At 34.9% G+C, this 12,083-nt stretch overlaps 1 non-coding gene across 1 annotated transcript; it reads left to right on the top strand.

Moving 5' to 3' along the window:
* The first annotated feature begins 9,975 nt into the window (after positions 1-9,975).
* On the top strand, positions 9,976-10,082 carry LOC131174382 (small nucleolar RNA R71). The gene has a single exon (XR_009144630.1). It is a non-coding gene; the product is annotated as a small nucleolar RNA R71 (small nucleolar RNA).
* Positions 10,083-12,083: the final 2,001 nt, after the last annotated feature.

Consider the following 12,083-nt stretch of genomic DNA (forward strand, 5'->3'; position numbering starts at 1 on the left):
CAACATATGCCCATATACCCATACATAGTACAAGTATGAAAGCAGTATCAAACTCAAACTACCTATATACAAGATAACTGTGCTATCTCAGGTCTAAAGATTATATGCACTGATATGATTTATGACAAAACATTGACAAGAGTAAACTCCATGTGCTTGTCATAAGTGTCACTGGTTCGGCCTACTTATCATTTATAAGTGCCTATCATGTTTGTTATATGGCATGTGACTCACCATTCCATCTTATTTACATCTCATATAAATAACTTGGGAACTAACATGAATACAATCTTTCTGGATAAGTCATGTCCTTATTATGAAGTATCCTCGATTGTGAACCTATTTATGATACTTTGTGCTAGAAATATTGTCACTCATATTCTTAACAACTTAAGAATAATATTTCTAACAAAATATCAATGGACCTTTTCTATTACACATAAATATATTATGTAAACGGAAAAGTGGAAATGCCTTTTATTATTAAAATATGTACAAGATACATACTAAATGATATGCTCTAGGGCATACTACTAACAATCTCCCACTAGCACTAGAGCCATTCATTACAATATCTTAGACCCATCTTCTCAAAATGTCAGTCTAACTGAACTTGTGACAAAGGCTTAGTGAATGAATCAGCTGGATTTTCAGCTGATGCTATTTTCTGCATGGCTATATTGCCTTGCCCAACTATATCTCTGATAATGTGGTAGTGCCTTTCTATGTGTTTGGATTTTGGGTGAGACCTTAGTTCCTTAGCTCAGATGATCGCTGCTCCATTGTTGTCACGGTGTAGTGGAACCGCCGACTCAATGGAAGGAACTATCGTAAGTTCTCGCGAACTTCTTTATCCAAGCGACTTCCTTTGCGACATCGATGCAACAATATACTCGACCTCGTAGTGGAATCTGCGATCGTGCTCTGTTTGGAACTCTTCCAACCGATCGCACCTCCATTACAAATGAACACATATCCAGAGGTAGACTTTCTATCATCGATATCTGATTGAAAATCAGAATCAGTATAACCATCCAATTGCAAGTCTCCACCTCCATAAATCAAGAATAAATCCTTAGTTCTTCTCAAGTACTTAAGAATATTCTTGACAGCTATCCAGTGTTCCAAACCTGGATTGGATTGATACCTGCTAGTCAAACTAACAGCATATGCGATATCCGGCCTAGTACACAACATTGCATACATTAAATTTCCAATAGCGAAGCATATTGAATCCTGGCCATCTTATCTCTTTCTTGTGTGTCTTTGGAGACATCTCTTTAGAAAGATGGATACCATGTCTCACTGGTAACAATCCTCTCTTGGAATCAAGCATGTTAAACCTCTTTAACACCTTTTCCAAGTATAGACTTTGGGATAAACCAATTATTCTTTTCACTCTATCTCTATAGATGCGAATCCCAAGAATATAGGTTGCCTCCCCTAAGTCTTTCATGGAGAATGTATTTGACAACCATACTTTTATAGTTGTCAACATACCTGTGTCATTACCCATCAATAGTATGTCATTCACATATAAGACAAGGAAAGTGATAGCACTGTCACTAACCTTCTTATATACACATGGCTCATCCTCATTTTTGATAAAACCAAAAGATTTAATGGCTTCATCAAAACGGATGTTCCAACTCCTCGAAGCTTGTTTCAACCCATAAATGGATCGCTTTAGCTTGCATACCTTGGAACCATCTTGGGATTCAAATCCCTTAGGTTGTTCCATGAAAATGTTTTCTTCAATGTATCCATTGAGAAAAGGCATTTTGACATCCATCCGCCAAATCTCATAATCATAGTACGCACTATTGCTAATAAAATCCTAATTGATTTAAGCATGGCAACAAAGTAGAAAGTCTCCTCATAGTCTATTCCTTGCCTTTGGCGAAACCCTTTCGCTACTAGCCTTGCCTTATAGGTCTCTACCTTTCCATCAGAACCAATTTTTCTTCTTGAAAACCCATTTGTTTCCTATAGGTACAATACCTTCAGGTGGGTCAACAAGATCCCAAACTTGATTCTTATACATGGAATCAATCTCGGATTTCATAGCATCAATCCATTTTAAAGAGTCTATATCGGATATAGCTTCTTCATAGGTAAGCGGATCATCACCAAGATCTACTTCTTCATGAGTAGACAACTCTTGTTCTTCTTCATGAAGAAAACCATATCTCATCGGTGGGTGAGATACCACGGTTGTTCTACGAGGAGCATTTGTAGATGTTTCATCAACGGGTATAGGTTGACTAGATGGATCTATATCCATCGATGCATTGGTTGGTCGAATTCTCCAATTCTAACTCTATTTGTCTTCCTTTGCCTCCTTCTTGAACAAACTTTGTTCAAGAAATGTGGCATCTCTACTTATCACAACCTTTTGTGAAGTAGGCAAATAAAAATAATATCCAAAACTATCTTTTGGATATCCAACAAATCGACCTTTTACGATCCGGTCTCCAATTTATCGGTGTTGACTTTTTGATATAATTTGGACAACCCCAAATCTTAACATGCTTAAGACTTGGTTTTCTTCCATGCCATATCTCATAAGGTGTGGAAGAAAGCGATTTTGATGGAATCCTATTCGAATATATAAAGTCGATTCTAATGCAAATCCCCAAAGGAGATTGGCATATCGGTATAGCTCATCATACTACGTACCATATCCAATAAGGTATGATTTCTCCTTTCGGATACACCATTTAGTGGCGTTCTGGAGGAGTCGGTGAGAAACAATGCCATGCTCTCTCAAGTATTCATCAAATTCAAGACTCAAATATTCACCTCCACGATCTGATCGAAGAGCTTTAATACTCTTTCCTGTTTGATTTTCTACTTCAGATTTAAATTCTTTGAACTTTTCAAAAGATTCATGTTTGTATTTCATCAAATACAAATACCCAAACCTTGATTTATCATCAGTAAAGGTAATAAAATAATGAAAACCCCCTCTAGCCATTTCTTTAAATGGACCACATACATCACTATGTATTAGCTCCAAAATATTTTCAGCTCTTAGCCCTTGTCCAACAAAGGGTGATCTAGTCATTTTACCCTGAAGGCAAGATTCACAAGTTGGAGTAGGCTCAGAGCCCAATGAGGATAGAATCCCCATTTTCTCCAATTTTGCAATCCTATCTTCTGCAACATGACGTAACCTTAAGTGCCAAATATATTTTGAACTTGAGTTGGTTTTCACCATGGCATTGTATTCATTTAGATTGCTATACTCTGGCCAGTGGAAACACTTTCTTACTGGTAATGGAAACACTTTCTTATTGGCAATGGAAACACTTTCCTGTTGGCAGTGGAAACACTTTCCTTTGCCTTTGTCAGCTTTGGTCTTCCCTTTCTGTTTAGCTATTTTCTTGGAAGGACCAGGAATCTGAGGTTTCTTTTTCTTATTACCCTTCTTCTTGTTGGAATTTCCAGCAGAAGAAGATGCAACCAAAGCTACCTCTTTCCCTTTATTGCCTGGCATATTCTTTTGGGCAATAACCAGCATGTTGAGTAATTCAGCTAAGGTGCATTCCTGTTTAGTCATATGGAAATTTGTCACAAAATTCCCAAAAGACTCAGGAAGGGACTGAAGGATCAAATCCGTCTGTAGTTGGAAATCCATGTTGAAGTCAAGATGTTCCAACTGCTCAATCAGCCGAATCATCTTGTGGACATGATCCCCAACATTCTGTCCCTCAAACATCCTCATATGGAATAGCTGTCTAGATATCTCATACCTAGCATTCCTGCTGTGCTCACCATACAACTCTTGTAGGTGAAGGAGGATCTCACTCGCACTCTGCATGTTCTCATGTTGCTTCTGTAACTCATTACTCATGGAAGCAAGCATGTAACACTTAGCTCTCATATCATGCTCCTTCCACTTGTCCAAAGTATCATGTTCCTCTTGTGTGGCCTCTGGAGGTAAGGGACCAGGAACATTTGAATCTAGAACATATCCTATATGTTCAAGGTTCAGGACAAGTTGTTGTCATCAAGTATGCTTGCAAGGATATTGGATGGTGGTGGTTGTTTTGTGCTCATTTTTATCAGAAAATTAACTGCAGAAAATAACCAGATTATTTAGTAAATGTATCATGTAATTAACCAAATATGATTATGGTCTTTTAATCAAATTGGTCCTCCCACTAACTTAGCGAATCCTACACTTCCAAAGTAGAAAACGGAAATCCTAGTTGGATGGATTTCTAGTGGGTGATTGAATTCTTATAATTCTAATGATCATCCTCAGGTACATTCATTATTGGAATTACAATAAACTATAAGTGAGCAACTCCTTGCCCATCACATCTCATGTGAGGTTCAATCCTTTACCTAGCCCCTAATGCTCAAAATCTCAGGTACATCCATTATTGACTTATCTTGCATTAGTTAAGTTGATCCCATTGAGCCAGTAATTATGCAAATAATTTTAATGTCCTCAGGTACATCCAATATTGGCCACTAAACCATTTACATATTTACAACATCTCATGCTTAACAATTATTCTTAAGAAAATCTCTTAAATAAATTGCATCTTATGCAACTATTTAAAATTTCTTAAAATAATTGCCCCAATGGAGGGCTTATGTTATAATTACTTTAATTATAGCATTTCCAACTTAATCATTTGTTTGGAAGATTTTATAGCCATCCTAATTACTATTAATGTCTCACTTTGCACATTATCCATTTAGCATGCATATATCATATAATTGCATACATTCCCATACATCTCATGCATTCATGGATAAGCAGTAAATATGGTATGATCATGGACTTTCTAAGGGATTCAATTCTGAGCTACTAAGAATTGAATCAGGGCATTCCTAGGTGCATTTCATTCATTCATTTTACAAGAGTTGCTGAAGGAATACATAATCAACACTTGATATTGAATTCCTCCCACTGGTCCCACCAATGCTCTTGACCTCCTTGAACTTCTTGCAATCCAATATTACATAGTAATCCTTGGCATACCAAGGCGAATTTACAAGAACTTAAATAAATGAAATTACAACCCAAAAATTATTACAAACTTAATAAAACATGCCCAAAATAAATTAAAATAAATTAATTAATTTACAATCCCAAAGAAACATAAAAGAAATAAATCCAATCACATTGGTCTTTTATAGTCCATGATCATCCATCATGCATATCACTATTTAACAATTAAATAAAACATACATACTTAAATTAAATTGAATATCTCATATTCAACTTAAAAATCCAGATTTGAATATTATTCAAATAAATTTAAAAATTCAGATTTGAATCTCATTCAAACAAATTTAAAAATTCAGATTTGAATCACATTCAAACAACTTCAAAAATTCAGATTTGAATCACATTCAAACATTTTTTTAAAAAATCAGATTTGAATCACATTCAAATATTTTTTAAAAAATCAGATCTGAATTTTATTGAATCAATTTAAAAAAATCAGATTTAAATATGATTCAAACAACTTTAAAAATTCAGATTTGAATCACATTCAAACAACTTTTAAAATTCAGATTTGAATCACATTCAAACAATTTTTAAAATTCTGATTTGAATCATAATTTAATTGTGTGATTAAAACAACTAATTAAACACTTTAATTAGCCAAAGAATAGGCCTTAGATCATACAACAATTGCAGAATTAAAAGCCAAACCTTGAACCACCCAAGGAACCATTATTGCCGCCACCAATGGTGGCTTCACTATGTGTGACGCCACACCTCATGATCCAACCAGCAACGAATCTCTTGATCTCATGATCAAACACACAATTAAATTATATAATCAACAATCTAAATGGCAAATATAGTGGCTCTGATACCAATTGAAGGAACGGAAGCGTGAAAAACACAAGATTATACCATTGAATTCAAAAATTTTCACCTAGGGTCACATGCACCATGCAAGATTTTTTTTTTATCTATTTGATTTCAATGATAAACAACATATTAAAACTCTTTTAATATGTTTTTGGATCTGTATTTGCCATTTAAGATTTTAAAATTAATCAGATTAATTTTAGAACCCTAGATTAAATCAAGAACGATTACACTAACCTCTTGAAGTGCTGCAGCGTGTCTGCGCCTTTGAGATTCGTCTTCAGGACACCAGATGTTGTCCCTCTAGCTTGTCCACACCAAGAACACCTATGGCAGCCCTTGAACAGCTTCTAAAGCTAGTTCTGCCTTTTAAGAGATTAAAGATGTAAACAGGACACTAGAAACAATTTCTAGTGTTCTTAATTCAAGAGATTGATGGCTAATCTTTTTGAATTGATAAGAGATGAAGAAGAAGAGATTAAAACCCTCAAAGTGGCATGACAAAGGAGTGTGGCTGCTGGTTGTGTTTTATTTTCTCATAACAACACTTAAATAGCTAGGTTAACACATTAAACCCTTGCCGCATGTCACCCTTTGATTAGCTCTAGGTTTAAGTGACCCAATCACATTGTGCCAAGTGTCAAACCTATATTTAATCTTGATTTTAATCATCTTACATGATTAAAAAACATTTGGCAAGCTTATGTGTAATCCCAAGTGTCACCATCTCATGGTGCCACGTGTCACACTTCAAAATGACCAAAATGCCCCTGTGTCTTAATTTTGAGTTCTCAACCCAAAATAATTATTTTTCTTCTTCTAATTAATTTATATCAAATATAAATTAATTAATTAATCTCTATTAATTAATTTCTCATTAATTAAATTCATATTTAAACACTTTAAATATAAATTTAATTTATACTACACATCCAATAATCTAGATTTGGTTTCAAGTCATGCTAGGGACTTTGCAATTTAATTGCAAACCAAATCTATTTAATTAATCAATTAAACTCTTTAATTAATTAATTAAATCATATTTAAATAGGTGATAACTTGTGTATGTGTGTGACTTACTAGGCTCATCACTAATTGGCAATGAGACATGATATCAACTCTTAATATCATCAGAACTCTTTCTTACCATAAATGATTTCTCTAAATCATTTTATGAACCTCATAGACCATGGTTAACACCTAGCATAGCATGCCATGGCCACCCAATTAGTAATAAGGTTTACCTTAAATGAACCTATAATCATATGTTACCATGCACTAGAATCTCTCTGTTACAAAATCCCAACTCAAGCCGAGTCATGGTTTATGTCAAACTCCATTTGCTATGAATATTATGTTCTCTTTTAATTCCAGTTCTTGATTAAAAGATTTTTCTCATCGAAACTCTTTTACGAATAAATCTATCTGTCCTGGCCAGGAACTTGAAACATCAAGAACAATTAAATGAACATAGGATTTTAACTCTATTTACTTAGAGGAACAGATTCCATCTTGATCAACACCAACCTCCATATATAACTAGTAGGAGCCAACACATGCCCATATACCCATACATAGTACAAGTATGAAAGCAGTATCAAACTCAAACTACCTATATACAAGATAACTGTGCTATCTCAGGTCTAAAGATTATATGCACTGATATGAATTATGACAAAACATTGACAAGAGTAAACTCCATGTGCTTGTCATAAGTGTCACTGGTTCGGCCTACTTATCATTTATAAGTGCCTATCATGTTTGTTATATGGCATGAGACTCACCATTCCATCTTATTTATATCTCATATAAATAACTTGGGAACTAACATGAATACAATCTTTCTGGATAAGTCATGTCCTTATTATGAAGTATCCTCGATTGTGAACCTATTTATGATACTTTGTGCTAGAAATATTGTCACTCATATTCTTAACAACTTAAGAATAATATTTCTAACAAAATATCAATGGACCTTTTCTATTACACATAAATATATTATGTAAACGGAAAAGTGGAAATGCCTTTTATTATTAAAATATGTACAAGATACATACTAAATGATATGCTCTAGGGCATACTACTAACAGCCTCCCAAGAAGTGCTTTTGTTTATCGTCATTAGCTCGACATGGCAAAGCTCCTTAATCCAAATAAATTGGGTTATTCAATTTGAGCTCCTCCAGTGAATGCTCCTGAAACCCCTCATAAAATAGCTTGAGACTATGACCATTGACCTTGAACACATTGTTAGTTCCTAAAGTTTGAATTTCAATTGCACCATAAGGAAACACATTAATAATAACAAAGGGTCCAATCCAACGAGAATGCAACTTATTAGGCCAGCTTCAATGTGGAGAATTATACAATAAAACTTTTTGCCCAATCACAAATTGCTTCCTTAAAATTAGTTTGTCATGGAATGCCTTGGTCTTTTCTTTATAGATCCTAGAGTTCTCATAAGCCTTAAGTCGAATTTCCTCTAATTCATACAATGTAATTTTTTTTTCTAACTCATCCTCTATGCTTAACTCAAAAAAATCCTTCACAAATGTATCAACAACATCAATAGAAAAGACAGAATGATCATCAGCAGGATACTTCATGGTATCAAAGATATTAAATTTGACAGTCTCTCTATCAAACTCCATAGTTAAGGTACCATCATCCACATCAATTTTTATCTTAGTAGTTTTTAGGAAAGGTTTTCCGAACAAAATCAAAGCTGAGTTTGATAAGGGAGCACTATCATCCTCCATATCCAAAATGTAAAAATCTATAGGAAAAATCAACTCTCCAACATGCACCAACACATCCTCAAATCCTCCCAATGGGTAAGCATTAGAACGATTAGGTAACTGAATAATGACACTGGTTTCTTTTAAAGGACCCAAATTCAAAGTTTGAAAAACTGAACATGACATGACATTAATAGATGCTCCTAAATCTGCCATTACACGTTCAAATTTAGAATCACCTATTCTGCAGGGAATAGAAAATGAACCTGGATCCTTACACTTGGGGGGTAATTTTCACTAAATTAATGCCAACACATTTTCCCCCACACTAATCTTCTCATTATTCCTCAACTTGCGCTTTGTAGTGCATAATTCCTTAAGGAATTTAGCATACCTGGGGACTTGTTTGATCGAATCAAGTAAAGGTATATTAACCTTTACCTTTTTGAAAGTATCCAAAATTTCTTTCTCTTGTTCTTCTTTCTTAGTCTTAGCCAACCTGCAAGGGAATGGAGGGAGAACAGAATTATTAGCCTTATTCAGCTCAAGTTCAATATTTACCTCAACTTCAGGAACTTTAGACTCTTTTGCTCCTTGCTTCTTCTTTTTCATTGACTCATGTGGAGTTTGATTATCAACTTCTTTCCCACTCTGCAATATTGTAGCACTCGTATTTTCTCCGGGATTCATGATTGTTTGTGATGGAAGCTTTCCAGAACCTTGAGCTTCTAGCTTACTCACTGAAAAAGCTAACTAACCAATCTACCTCTCTATGTTTTGAATGCTATTTCTGGTCTCCTATTGAAACTGTTGTGTATTGCTAGCCAAAGCCTTAACAATTTCATCAAGTGACATACCTTGATTTGAAGGAGGCGGAGGTGGTTGATTCACTTGTGGTCTCTGCTGCTGATATCCGTTTTGTACTGGTTGATTCCTATAACTCAAATTGGGATGATCTCGCCATCTCGAATTATAAGTATTAGAAAAGGGATCATACATGCGTTGTGGTTGTCTATAATTTCCTACTGCATTAGCATGTTGCATTGATTCATCCTCTTGTAATGTAGGACACATGTCAGTAGCATCACCAGAACCCGAACAAATTCCACATACCTTAACTGTTTGCATGTTCTCTATAGCCAATTGCCTCACCAAAAAAGTTAAATAAGAAATCTGTTTCTCAAAGTTAGATGCACTTACCTCATTAACCTTCTTAGGTATGTGATCCATTCTTATTCCAAACTGCTGAGAGTTTGCTGCCATATTTTTAATGAGCCTCCTTGCCTCTTCTAGTGTCTTGTCAACCAAAGCTCCTCCACTAGTAGCATCTATCATACTACGGTCCATTGGTAGAAGTCCCTTATAGAAATACTAAATCAAAAGCTGTTCACTTATTTGATGATGGGGACAACTTACACACAGCTTCTTAAATCGCTCCCAATACTCATACAAACTCTCTCCATTGTACTGCAGGATGCCACAAATTTCTTTTCTTATATTGGCAGCACGGGAAGCAAGAAAATACTTCTCCAAAAATATCCGCTTCATTTCATTCCATGAGTTGACAAATCCAAAAGGAAGGTAATACAACCAATCCTTAGCTGTGCCTTCCAGTGAGAAAGGGAAAGCTCGAAGCTTAATCTGGTCCTCTGAAACTCCTTGAGGTTTCATGCTGGAACACACAACATGAAATTCCTTTAAATGCTCATGTGGATCCTCACCTGAAAGACCATGAAACTTAGGAAACAAATGGATTAGTCCAGACTTTAACTCAAAAGCAACATTTAAAACATGGAATTGAATACACAAAGGCTATTGGATTAGATCAGGAGCAGCCAACTCTTTCAAAGTCCTAGCAGCCATGGTTGCATTTTCGAAATCTGAATCTGAATCCGAACTTAATTCCCTTAGAGATTGAACTCCTTCAGATTTACTCGGAATCTGCTTCGCTTGCTTATCCAATTTTCTCAACCGTTTAGCTGTTTTTTCTACTTCTGGATCAAAGACCAACTCACCAGATTGAGAAGTTCTTGTTATAAACAAAAAAAATCAAACTAAAAATAGAAAAATGCCATAAAACCCTAGAAATCAATAAAATTTGGCCTCAAAAGGGTGGGGCCAAGGAATCCTATGGATTGATTGGTCTTGTTTAGAACATTGTTTCCTTCAAAACAAGTATAGAGCACCCTCCTAATTCAACCAAAATTTTACCAATGAATAATAACACCGTAATTTTCACCAAAAACCTAAAAATAGCAACACTTCACAAATAGGGTTAATAACAAAATATTCTAACACTAAAAACACGAAATCTAATAAATTTTCAGTCCCCGGCAACGGTGCCAAAATTTTGATGGTTGCTGATTCCACTAAAAATTAACTGAAATTACCAGTAATGAAATATTTTCTGAATGAATGCAATAAGTGGTAATCCAGTTCGAGCCCTAGAAGCTGAGTTACTAAATTTCATGAACTTGTGTAACAGAAAAGAAACACAGGCTTTGGGGGAGGGGGGGGGGGGAGAAGGGGTTGTAACACTAAATCAAAAGAGATCAAGTTTAGAAATTAAAGAACTAAATTTAGATATAAAAATCACAATTTAAATAGACTTCAGACCAAGGTAATTCACATTCCAATGCGTGACTCGATCATAGACAAAAGAAATATAATTATCTCTTATTGAATACTTAACGTAGATTTACCAAACAGCGAGGTAAAACCCCTAACTTCCTTATACTCATCAATTCGAACCCAGCACTCTTGTTGACTCTAATTAGTAATTGAATTGGTTTTAAGAAATCCTCATCAAATTAATAACTGCTTTAAGAACAGGAAGTAGTTAAGTTGAACAACGATTTATAAAGCATAAATCATTTAATTCACCCTATTGTTTCCTTAGGTTATTATCGAAAACTAGGATCATAATCAATAAAACCTAATTGCTACTCACATTCAATCTTACACAATAATTACAGATTATGAAGATGAACTAGCAATTGATAACATCAAACAATTAACTAATAGGCCTTTGTGGCAAATCATTCAATAGATCAAAGACAACGAAATCAAGAAACAATAGATATTCAAAGAGGCATAATTTAAATTAAGAATCTGATCTCACAAATCATGCATAAGAACTAGAATCCCTTGAACTAAATTTAGAAACTTAGCCGCTCATGTTCATGGCTTATAAAAGAAAAATAAAATGGAGAAATCTAAAACTTTGGATGTGAATGGAGAATGAAGGTGTCGAAGGTCTGAATGAATTTTTTTCGGCTACTGCCAAAGATGAGCTTTATAATAAAAAACCTAATCCACAGATAAGAACCAAACTTGGAAAATTTTTGAATTTCAAAAAGACAGATTCTCTACTCTGCAATCATAGCCAATTTTCAGCCACTTCCCTTGCGATTCTGTCTCTGACTTCTTCAGGAAAGTTGTAGCCCTACTTCTTAGCTTTCCAATGAGTACTCATTTGCCCAAATTGGAGGTCTACAGCCT

Source organism: Hevea brasiliensis, chromosome 15 (assembly GCF_030052815.1).
Source record: "Hevea brasiliensis isolate MT/VB/25A 57/8 chromosome 15, ASM3005281v1, whole genome shotgun sequence".
Classification (NCBI taxonomy): domain Eukaryota; kingdom Viridiplantae; phylum Streptophyta; class Magnoliopsida; order Malpighiales; family Euphorbiaceae; genus Hevea; species Hevea brasiliensis.